This window comes from Humulus lupulus, chromosome 4, assembly GCF_963169125.1.
Source record: "Humulus lupulus chromosome 4, drHumLupu1.1, whole genome shotgun sequence".
NCBI classification, from domain to species: Eukaryota; Viridiplantae; Streptophyta; class Magnoliopsida; order Rosales; family Cannabaceae; genus Humulus; species Humulus lupulus.
Window position 1 is genome coordinate 246,852,737 of NC_084796.1, and position 13,300 is coordinate 246,866,036.

Genomic DNA, 13,300 nt, shown 5'->3' on the forward strand with positions numbered 1-13,300 from the left:
TACTCGGGGTATAACCAGATCCACATGCATCCTCCTGATGAAGAGCATACCAGTGTCCGAACGGACATAGGGTTGTACTGTTATAAGGTCATTCCATTCAGATTAAAGAACGCCGGAGCTACCTACCAGCGTTTGGTGAATGGTATGTTCCGTGACTTAATCGGAAATAGCATGGAGGTGTACGTAGACGATATGCTAGTGAAGTCAAAGGAAGCTGAAGGACATGTACGAGACTTGGAGGAGTGCTTTGCAATACTGAGAAAGTACAATGTGAAGTTAAACCCCCTCAAATGCTCATTTGGAGTAAGTTCTGGAAAATTTCTTGGGTTTATTGTGAACTCCCGAGGAATAGAGGCAAATCCAGAAAAGATAAGGGCGCTCGCAGAAATGAAGTCTCCGGCCAGAATTAAGGATGTGCAAAGCTTGACTGGGCGGATTACAGCTCTAAGCAAGTTCATCTCTAAATCGACAGACAAATGTGTCCCGTTTTTTAACATGCTAAGAGGGAGCAAGAAGTTTGAATGGATGTTGCGAAAATTAAGCTATGCAAGTGCACACAGTCGCAATTTGTAATAATATGGTAGAAACCAAGTATCGTCCTCAAGGACTGATTTATCAATTACCAATCAATCAATTTTTTTAATTCTATTTGATTAAAAAATTTCAGAGATTTCAAACAAAAAGGAATACTAACGAAACACAATGAAAATGTTAACGAAATAACAGAGAGAATGAAATTAGGACAATTATGATCCTCTATTTTCCACCCTTTTACTTCCTAATGCAAGAATTATATCCCCTTCTCCCTATTCAAGAAAAAGTTGCAAAAACAATTCATAATCTGGTTAAGATTTACAAATTCAATCTAAATGACAACTTCCTATATTTCTATGGCAAAGTTGAATCATGAAGAAGGCATTAAACACGCAACTCGGAAAAATAAGCAAACAACTTAGATACTTTCGTTCTAAATTGAGTTTGCATACAAACAATCAAAGCATATCAAATTTCACTTTTCAGATTTCAATTTGATTCATGAAATAACAATTAGAGGTGATTAATCAATAATTGCACAAGTAACACAGATTGTAAGGAATTGAAAAAGATGAAGAAGAAAATGAATTCTGCATTAATCCATAAAAAGGGTTTCCAAAAGATTCACATAATAGCCCTAAAGGAGAAATTAGCCCATAATATTCATTCTAGCAGTCATAGAATTCAATTACAAACATGAAAATATTAAAGATAGATGATGAAAACTCAAGAATGGATCCTCCAATGGTGTCCTCCACTCTCCGCCGTCGTCTCCCTCTGTTCAGCCCTCCAAAAATGCCTCCTCCACTTTAATTAGTCGTCATTTTTAACCTAATTCGTGTTTTGTTCAGCTTCAAATGACTAAAAACCCCTTAATTAAAATCTGCGTTTTTCTCTTTTTCAGGCATATCCTGCGGTCGCAGGATGCCATTCCTGTGATCGCAGGAATGCTCTAGAATGCAAAACTCCTCTGAAGCTGTGGTCGCAAGACACACTTCCTGCGGTCGCAGGAATGCTCTGGAATGCAAAACTCCTCTGAAGCTGCGCCCGCAAGACACTTCCTGCGGTCGTAGGAAGTGCTCCGAAACACAATTTCCACCACTTTTTGTCATTTTGTCTATGTTTCCACACCTAAATCACCCAAGTCCTTCGACACCTGAAAACATACCGAAACAAACGTAAAATAGAACAAAACAAAACAAACACCTAATACTTTACCTGAAAAACACAAAGATAAATGAGTCTAAAACGCACTTATCAATGGACGGTAGAATGTGAGCAAGCTTTCCAAGCCATAAAGGAACACTTGGCCCAACCTCCTGTTCTTTCGAAGCCAGTTGATGGAGAAGACCTCTTTATGTACCTAGCAGTCACGGAGCACGCTGTTAGTGCTTCCCTGGACGAGAAGAAGATAAAGTGCAGCATTCGGTGTACTACGTGTTAGGAAAAATAATATTGCCTCAATGGAAATGGTAAGATAATGTTACAACTCTATGCAAAATATTACAATGGACAAGATTGATTAAATAAAGTGTTACAACTCTACAACTGAAAATACAAATAAAACAAAGGAAATGAAGAAGATGATGAAGAAGAAGAGAATAGTAAAATACAACTCAAAACAAAAGTTACAAATAAAATAAAGTGTTTGGACCAAATGAAGAGATTACAACTCTTAAACAAAATATACAAGTAAATAAAACAAGAGAATAAGAAGAAGAACAATAGAATAAAAGGAAGAACATAAACCACAAACAAACTCTCACTTACACAACCTAAGTGAAGAGGATTGGGGATCACCAACTTGAACAAGGTTTAAAACCTTTGTCCAAAAGCTTATTTCCCCCTAACTCAAGCACTAAGGGATCTCTCTCAGATTTTTGGAAATGCTTTATGGAATTATCAAGCCTCAAGGTGTTTCTAGCCAAGTGCTTTAGTGGATAAAAATGGTGTGTCTTACAAGTGAGCATTAGGCTCCTATTTATAGAGTTTAGAGACACCCTTTGAATTTCAAATTCCACCAACCCCATGGCTGTTACCAATGATTAATTGGGTGTTTTATGGAATTAAAATAGAGACTTGGGAGTTACTTGGCTGTTGGAATCGTTCAAAATTGGATAAAAACCGAAATTATATGAAGCTGTTAGCCATTAGGGCCGCGGCGCTTGTTCCAGGAGCCGCGACCCTCAGTCAATTTCAGCAACACATTTTTTCAGTTTTTTCCAAAACGTTCCAATTTATTCCCACTTGATTTTGTAACTTCCATACACAATATGGGAGTTAAAATCACATCTCTATCAGCCATTTCTCATATGGCTTTAAGAAATTCATCTCAATATTGTGTAACAACAAATCTACACAATAATGGGTGATATTTAGGAGTTACAAATTTGTGATGAATTTGTAACACCAAATATGTTACATGTTTGGATATTTCACATATATCCAAATAATGTAACTCTCTATTATATGTTACAATATGTGACACTCTATGTCACATTTATTTAATCTAAAACATTATATTATAAAATAATATAATATTACATTATAATATAAAATAATATAACATTCCCCCACTAGATTAAATAGTCATCTATTGTAACACTTATTTAATCAATCATTATATTTAAAAATATAACATATCCCCCACTTGATTAAATAAGAACTCTCTCTTATAGGAGTCATTGCATTGATGCATAAAGTAAAGTGTTTTTCAACTTGAACTTTACTATAGTGTAATTATCACAAAATTTGTCGAAAATTTGGTTGCACTAGGCATTGAACCATCTTTTCATGATGACAAATCGGTGATAATACACACACTTTTGCGATGTTCACTTGAGACCTCTATGTCTCGCTTTGCACAGTTAATGGCCATGTGCACTTTCCATTCATGGACGTTTTTGAGAATACTCCCAATTCTCATGAGAGGCGGCACCACCCCTAGGTCCATATAGGTAGAATTCTTACAGTATTTTGTTACCAAAAATACTTGTCTTTACAAGACTGAATTCTATTAAAAAACCTTTCGGTTTTAACCCTCCACTTGGTAACACACAAGTACTCAATATCTCAGATGGGACTTGTTTTGAGTACAACTAATATTCACTTAATTGACTTGTTATTACCTATTGAACCTAACACTGGTTGAATAACTAGTGTTAAGATAGGTTGCCATCAATCGTGAATCTCTTTAGGGAGTTTAAGTCCCATCCCTCGAGATGATGCAGCCACTAAATCCCTCGTTAGTGGCTTAGTGAAAGGATCCGCCAGATTTTCACTTGTTCTCACATAGGATATTGAGATGACTCCTCTTTGAATCAATTCTCTTACATATCCATGTCTTAGACTAATATGTCTAGACTTCCCATTATACACTCCGCTGTATGCTCTAGCCAATGTTGCTTGGCTATCACAATGTATCGATATAGTAGATACATTATCTTTGATTAGGGGAATCTCTATCAACAGATCCCTTAACCATTCGGCCTCTTTGCCAGTAGCAGCTAGAGCTATGAACTCCGCTTCCATAGTGGAATGAGATATACAGGTTTGTTTCTTGGAACCCCAAGAAATTGCACCTCCACCAAGTGTAAATACCCAACCAGTTGTGGACAAGTTGTCCCCAATATTGGATATTAAACTTGCATCTGTATATCCTTCTAATATTGAAGGAAATTTGGAGTAGTGAAGGCTTAGTCCTTTGGTTTTCTTGAGATAACCAAGGACTCTTCCAATTGCCTTCCAGTGATCCACACTTCGATTACTTGTAAACCTACTAAGTTTACTTACCGCAAATGCTATATCAGGTCTAGTACACTGGGCAGCGTACATTAGACTCCCTATAGCACTAGCGTACTCCAATTGAGCCACCGCTCTTCCTTCATTCTTCTCTAGTTTTACACTATGATCGAATGGAGTATTGACATCTTTAACCTTGAGATGGTTAAATTTGTTCAATACTTTCTCAACATAGTGGGCTTGCCCTAACACAAAACCCCCACTATGTTTCTTTACTTTGATACCGAGTATGGTATCAACTTCTCCAAGATCTTTCATCATGAAGGTTGATGATAGAAACCTCTTCGTTTCTTCTATCCCTTTCATGCTATTACTTAGAATAAGCATGCCATCCACATATAAGCAAACAATGATTACATATCCCGTACAAGTTTTGGAATACAAACACTTGTCTCCATTGTTATGTCTAAACCCATTAGACATGATGGCTTGATCAAATTTCTCATGCCATTGCTTAGGAGCTTGTTTCAATCCATATAAGGATTTTACAAGTCTACAAACTTTATGTTCATATTTTGGTAGGACAAACCCTTCGGGTTGTTCCATATAGACCTCCTCATTGAGGTCACCATTAAGGAATGCTGTTTTGACATCCATTTGATGAACATACAAGTTGTGTATAGAAGCTAAAGCGAACAAAATTCTTATAGAAGTTGTTCTTGCAACAGGCGCATAGGTATCGAAATAATCGATACCCTCTTTTTGCCTAAACCCTTTAGCTACTAATCTAGCTTTAAAGGTTTGGATAGTGCCATCAGTGTGATATTTTCTCCTAAATACCCACTTACACCCAATTGGCTTAGACCCCGGTGGGAGGTCTACCAATTCCCAAGTGTTATTGGAAAGAATGAAATCCATCTCATCATTGATGGCTTCTTTCCAAAATGCACTATCTCTCGATTGCATAGCTTCTTTATAAGTCTTAGGATCATCCTCAACGAGAAGTACAATAGGAATTTTCCTAATGACTTCCTCTCTATTTCCTTCTACCATGTAGAATGAAATTCGTTGAGAATCCACTACTAGACTTTTATGATTTTTAAGCCTTTGACTTCTTCTAGGTTCAAAGGGTTGCTTTACATCCTTTTGAGAATTCTCCTTTTGAGAATCAACTTTGGATGTAGAAGCTTGAGAATTATTCTCATATAACAAATTCTCCTTTAGAGATGTTGAAGCTTGAGAATTGTTGTCACATAACATATTCTCAAAGAATTCAACTTCTTTAGATTCAATCACAATATTAGACTCTAAGTCTAATAGCCTATAAGCTTTACTATTGTTGGCATAACCAACAAAATCACACTTTATGGCTCTTGAGCCTAACTTTGTTCTATTAGGTTCGATTTTCTTGCAATATTCAAGACACCCCCACACTTTGAAGTACCCTATGTTGGGTTTTCTTCCTTTCCATAACTCATATGGAGATATCTCATTTTTCTTCATCGGTATTCGATTAAGAATGTGACAAGCGGTTAAAAGCGCTTCACCCCATAAGTTGAAGTTCAACTAGAAAACACCAACATAGAATTTATCATCTCTAGATAAGTCCTATTTTTTCCTTTCGGCAACACCATTGTGTTGTGGTGTATAAGGTGCAGTGCACTCATGAATTATACCATTTTCTTCACAAAATGTATTGAATTCATTAGAGAAGTACTCTCCTCCTCTATCACTTCTTAGCACCTTAATCTTTTTATTTAGTTGACTAAATAATCTCAAAGTCACTTAACCAACTTTTGTGCGTTTTCTAAGAGTCTCTTTGAGATTCTTTTAAAAACATCATTTTGACATCCATTGATTTTCTCATCAAAATCAATTTGAAGATGTCAATTTTAAACACTTAAATCAAAGAAAATAAACCCTCAATGATTTATTTAAACACTTTGATTTCTAATGCTTTGGTTTAACCTTGTCTCCTCATTGAGATTAATTTAAAACATATCCCCATCTTTAACAAGAATGAATAAAATTCTTTTCAACCTTATTCATTATTGGTATAAAGATTCAAAATTGCTTCTCCAATTTTGTAATGTCACCTCATTGAGACATTGAATATTTGATAATTATTGTCACTAAATAATTCTCAAATGTTTTCTCTTTTGACCACACTTTAGAATCCAAGCCTATAGGTCAATATGTCATCCCATAATTTGGATCCACCTTGATCAATTTTTCTTGCAATAGCAAGATACTTATTGTTATCCCCATTTCCTGGAAGGGCTTCGGGCCTTCGCCCTGGCCCACGGTCAGAGGTCCGGCTCGGCATATGGGCCTGGCCCAAGGTCCCTTGGTTTGAATATCGCCCAAGGGAATTGGTACGGACCAGGGACCCTAGACTGGGCCCGTCTGGAGGGGTCCGGGACGTACCTCCGGGTTCGTCTTCATCTTGAACGGTCCCGGCGATATCCAGAGCGCCCGGACCGTCGCGGCCTACACGTCCCTATCCCAGAGCCTGGTATGGTTCGGGCCCGAGGTAAACGGAGCGGGCCAACGGTAAATGGACCTGGATCACTTCCTCCCCAGTTGAAGGGCCAGGCGTCCAGGATCCTGAAACCGCCTCATTTCGCGTGGGCATTGTCCCCCACTTTTCGCCTGTAGAAAAGGTCGCCTCGGGATTGCCCACTAGAGTGTTAGGACTGCGCAGCCAAGTACCCTGACCGGTCTTGTCTCCTGAATCAGCCTCGTGACTCGAAGTGGTCAGAGCCAAAGCGCCGTTTTTTCGGGCGAAGGCTTGTGTCTTAGGTCAACCAGTTGGGCCTTAGCTGGTTTAAATTTTGTGTATTGTATACCTTTTTGTATTGGGCCTCCACTAGAAAGGCCCCTTGTACCCATTTCTCTGAGGGGCCCGGGTCGGATCCGGCCCAGACCCGGTGTTCCCCTCAGCTTATAAATATAAGCTGTCGAACAACGCACAAAGGAGGAAAAAAAAGGGGGAGAAACTCTGTTCAGATAGAGTCTGAAAACTCCATTGTAAAAGCTTCTTATAGCTCTAATATATAGACTCGTGGACTAAGGCTAGTTAACGCCCCAACCACGTAAAAACCTCGTGTCGATCTTCTACTTTCATTATTATTATCAGTAAATATTGTTCATTAATATAGTTGCCGAAAATCTCGGTTAACACTTATCAAAAGATGTAACCTTTTTAGGTTCATCTTTTCTTATCTCATAAGTTGAGATGGTCAACACTTAAATGAGAAATTTTAATTTCTCAAATAATTCTGTTTATTTACCAAATAAATGGTAACTCATCACATTGCAATAATATAGGATAAAACATATTTATATTATTATCACCTTAATAATCATATTATATGGCACACCATAATAATCATGATAATTCTCATGTATATATCAATATACTTTTATATATTAACATAATTATGTCTCAAAGAAATTTTACATAATTTGTCAACATATATCCATCATATTAGCATGCATTTTGAATCTCATAATTATATTGTAAGTATATCACAAATATCATACAATAATTCACATATCTATTGATTCAAAAAATCAATATATAGGCATGTCAAAAACAACCTAATTATCATGCTTTATAAATTCTCAAAACATAATTTTCATGTCAAATGTATGTACTACTATCTTACTTATAGCATACACATAAGATTAATGATCACTAGATTATGTAGAGCTTCTCAAAAGTTCACTTCTAAGGATTTAACTTTCACAAATAGATGTGTAACCTATATTACAATGTATCTCATAACATGTTAACATTTACACAATTTATTCATATATCAACATTTGGAAAACATGCTAATACATGAAATAAAATTTCATCACTATTATATAAAATTTACACTTACCTTGTCTTATCACCAAGTTCAATTGAATCCATGAAACCTATTCCACCCTACTAGGTATTGGTTCATGATTTTGATAGTCTCACCTTCCATTGAAACAAACAATGGGGCTAAGCTTTTGAATGTTAGGAAAAATAATATTGCCTCAATGGAAATGGTAAGATAATGTTACAACTCTATGCAAAATATTACAATGGACAAGATTGATTAAATAAAGTGTTACAACTCTATAACTGAAAATACAAATAAAACAAAGGAAATGAAGAAGATGATGAAGAAGAAGAGAATAGTAAAATACAACTCAAAACAAAAGTTACAAATAAAATAAAGTGTTTGGACCAAATGAAGAGATTACAACTCTTAAACAAAATATACAAGTAAATAAAACAAGAGAATAAGAAGAAGAACAATAGAATAAAAGGAAGAACATAAACCACAAACAAACTCTCACTTACACAACCTAAGTGAAGAGGATTGGGGATCACCAACTTGAACAAGGTTTAAAACCTTTGTCCAAAAGCTTATTTCCCCCTAACTCAAGCACTAAGGGATCTCTCTCAGATTTTTGGAAATGCTTTATGGAATTATCAAGCCTCAAGGTGTTTCTAGCCAAGTGCTTTAGTGGATAGAAATGGTGTGTCTTACAAGTGAGCATTAGGCTCCTATTTATAGAGTTTAGAGACACCCTTTGAGTTTCAAATTCCACCAACCCCATGGCTGTTACCAATGATTAATTGGGTGTTTTATGGAATTAAAATAAAGACTTAGGAGTTACTCGGCTGTTGGAATCGTTCAAAATTGGATAAAAACCGAAATTATATGAAGCTGTCAGCCATTAGGGCTGCGGCGCTTGTTCCAGGAGCCGCGGCCCTCAGTCAATTTCAGCAACACATTTTTTCATTTTTTTCCAAAACGTTCCAATTTATTCCCACTTGATTTTGTAACTTCCATACACAATATGGGAGTTAAAATCACATCTATATCAGCCATTTCTCATATGGCTTTAAGAAATTCATCTTAATATTGTGTAACAACAAATCTACACAATAATGGGTGATATTTAGGAGTTACAAATTTGTGATGAATTTGTAACACCAAATATGTTACATGTTTGGATATTTCACATATATCCAAATAATGTAACTCTCTATTATATGTTACAATATGTGACACTCTATGTCACATTTATTTAACCTAAAACATTATATTATACAATAATATAATATTACATTATATTATAAAATAATATAACACTACGTTAGCAAACGCTTGATAGGAGCGGAATCCCGGTACCCCATGATTGAGAAGTTGGCCTATTGCCTGGTACTTGCATCACGTAAGTTGCGGCCGTACTTCCAGGCACACCCCATTAAAGGCCTTACCGACCAGCCCCTACGTCAAGTCTTGCAAAAGCCGGAGTTGTCTGGTCGATTACTTAAATGGGCGGTTGAATTGGGCCAATTTGAAATTAAGTACCAACCGAGATCTGCTATTAAGGGTCAAGCTTTGTCGGATTTCATAGCTGAATGTACTGGGATCGCTGATATTCCCGACCAGCAAGAGCGTGTCACTGGGCAGAAAGAGGAGCTTCCTACTTGGCAACTTTTTGTTGATGGGTCATCGAACGAGCATCATTCAGGAGCTGGAATTATATTGGTCACGCCAAAGAAACACCGAATTCATTGCGCATTAAGGTTCAGATTCAATGCTTCTAATAATGAGGCGGAGTATGAAGCCCTCCTAGCTGGCTTGCGCTTGGCTAGGGATGTTCGTGTCCGGTTGGTTGAAGTAAACAGTGATTCCCAATTGGTGGTCTACCAAATCTTAGGGGAATATCAAGCAAGGGGCCTACGCATGATGGCATACTTAAATAAGACCAAGGATTTGCTAGCACAATTCGAGGAGTATACCATTAAGTTGGTACCACAGGAGCAAAACTCTAATGCAGACGCTCTAGCAAAACTAGCTAGTGTTAAAGACGCTAAAACTCTAAATATAGTACCGGTGGAATACATGGCGGAGCCGAGCATTAGCAATCAAGAAGCCATGCCCATCACAATAGTTGACACTTGGATGACACCCATCATTGCTTACCTTGAGCAAGGAACCCTCCCAGATGATCGTAATGAAGCAACGAAGATTATGAGGCAAGCTGCTCGGTACATTATAATGGATGGGGTGCTGTATAGAAGAGGGTACTCTTTGCCTCTACTCAGGTGCATAGCACCCGACCAGTCAAAAAACTTACTAGCTGAAGTGCACTAGGGGTTCTGTGGAGATCATGCTGGGGGGCAGAGTCTATCTAAAAAGATTTTGCGGCAAGGATTTTTCTGGCCTGCAATGAACAAGGATTCTATGGAGTATGTGAAGAAGTATGATAAATGCCAGAGATTTTCTAAAGTGCCAAGGGCGCCTCCGAATGTCTTGAAGCAAATGCAGAGCCCATGGCCTTTTGCAGTATGGGGCATTGATCTGATCGGGAAATTACCCAAAGGGAAAAGAGGAGTACAATTTGCGGTGGTTGCTGTGGATTATTTCACTAAGTGGATTGAGGCCGAACCACTAGCCACGATCACCTCAAAGAAAGTATTAGGCTTTGTGGTTAAGAATATAATATGTCACTATGGTCTGCCCAAGAAGATAGTGTCTGATAACGGCACTCAGTTCGACAGTGACATATTTACCGATTTCTGCACTCGGCATGGCATCACAAAAAGTTTCTCCTCGGTAGCCCATCCACAAGCCAATGGGAAAGTTGAAGCCGTAAACAAAACTCTGAAAGATACTCTGAAAAAGCGTCTAGAGCGAGCTAAGGGTGCTTGGGCGGAAGAATTGCCAGAAGTCCTTTGGTCATACAAGACTACTGCCCGGACAGCAACTGGTCATACCCCTTTTTCCTTGGCATATGGGTATGAAGCCATGTTACCTATGGAAGTAGACCCGCCATCTCATCGGAGAGCCATGTACGACCAAGAGGAGAATCACCAATTGCTAGCTAAATCTTTAGATTCCCTTGAGGAGAGACGAGAAAAAGCAAGCTTGAGAGTTGCTGCTCATCAACAAAAGGTGGCGCGCTATTTTAATTCCAAAGTCACAGATCGAAAGTTCCAGGTCGAAGATTTGGTCCTCAGAAAGGTGTTCATCAGAGACCCGGCAGCTGGAGTACTAGGACCAAACTGCGAGGGACCATATCAAATTGAGCAAGTCTTGCCACCCGGAACTTACAAGCTTGCTCGGTTAAATGGAGAGCTGATCAGGAACTATTGGAATGGCGAGCACTTGAGGAAATATTATCAATGAATATTGCTTACAGAGTAGTAGCTTTGTATCAAGTGCTTAACTTGTTATTTAAGTTTGTTTGTGAACTGACTATTTGCTAACCAATCATGTTATTTTGTTTGAGACTCGTAATTAGACACGTTTTGTCCTTTTTTTTTACGAGTAATAAAAGAGATCATGCGCAGCATGGTCGAATCTTGCTACAAATTTTGCATATGTGTTGATTATGCTTGCTTTGGCAGTGTTCAACTGTCATTACAACTTAAAACAAAAAAGGTCTTCTAAAAAAAATATATACCGGGCAGTGTTCAACTGGTCGGTATCTATCAGATGAATGACCAACATTTAAATAGTTGCATGTTTTTGCAGTGGTTAACTGCTGAAATATTTTTGCATATTCTATGTGTTTCACGAGTAATAACTGCTCGGAAATATTCGGTCAAGTAGCAAGTGATCAAGGATTTTTCAACCCTCAATCACTTAGGGGGCAGATAAGGTATACTGGCGTACACTTCAACACAGGCAATAAGAGCACGAGAGCAAAGATATTTTTTTTTAAGCTGACTTGTAAATCTTTGAAGTCCAAAAAGGCCATTAAGCTAACTTGTTTGACAAAGCTTAAGTAACTTGGAATTTTAAAAAAAAATTTAAGTTAGAAGCAAATATTCATGTGACAATAAACATTATGCTCATAAAATGTTAAGAGCAATAAGAGTGTGAGAAAGTATACTTAGTATGGACTTATGAAATGTATAGAATTTATGAGTTAGAAAACTAAGTACTCATGCGAAAATATAAGGCATACATCAGAGTGACTTTGCTATTCACAATAAACTTATAATGTTTTAAGTCTAAAAAGACTTAGAATGTTTTAAGTTTTCCAAAAAAAAGTAAAGTATAAATGTCAACAGCTCGGCCATACGAGCAAAAGTGCAGTAGCAAAATACAAATAAAAAACAAAAATCTACTAAAGAGCTGGTCGGATGACAGCCTGACTGGTCAAATGGAGGCCTCTCTGGTCGGATGAGGGATCACTGGTCGGCTCTGGCAGGTTGATCAATCCCTTCCTCGGCATCAGCTACTCCTTCCGGTCGGAATGATAGCGTGGGGGAAACAGATGTAGTGCCGGCAGGATTAGCCGCTTCCTCGGCAGCCCTTGCCTTACATTTTGCAAGCTCCTCCGCCTTGATCTCCTTTGTGAGAAAGTCAAGGTTGACAGGCTTGTTCAGCTTCCACACTTGGTAAAAGCAGTTGAAGCAGATGTCCTCGTAGCGAACGAGATCGACTTCTTTCTCCCGCCTTAGCTCCTCATTCTCGCGAGTCAACTCCTCATTCTCACGAGTTAGCTTCTCCAGTTGACCAGTCAAGGACTTGTTGGTTTGAACTTGCTGTTGATTCTCATCAGACAGTCTCCTAAGAGACTCATCCTGCTCAGCCATGGTCCTCTATGCCTGCTCCAGCTTGGATTTGGAGTCTTTCTCCGAAGCAGTTAGAGTCTCCACTATAGCTTGGGTGTCCACTAGTTGATCATTTAGGACCTTGATCAACTCCTTATAGTCAACTGCTCGGAGCTGAGCGTGACTGATGGTGACAAGCGACTGCATGGAAAACAAGAGGTTATTACAAGTGAAAATATTAATAACAAACTGTCTTAAGATAAAACACTTACATTCATCAACTGAGCAAGCCCTCTTCTTAAGACGACTTCAACGCTAAGCCGAGGAAAGGATTCAAAGTTTTGAAGCATTGAAGTATCATGGATAGTCTCATCAAGTAGTTCCTTTCTGAGGCCACTAGCAGTGCGGAGGACCTTACTCGAGCTAGTCAAGCGGGTATGAGTGTGGCTCGCAGATGGAGGA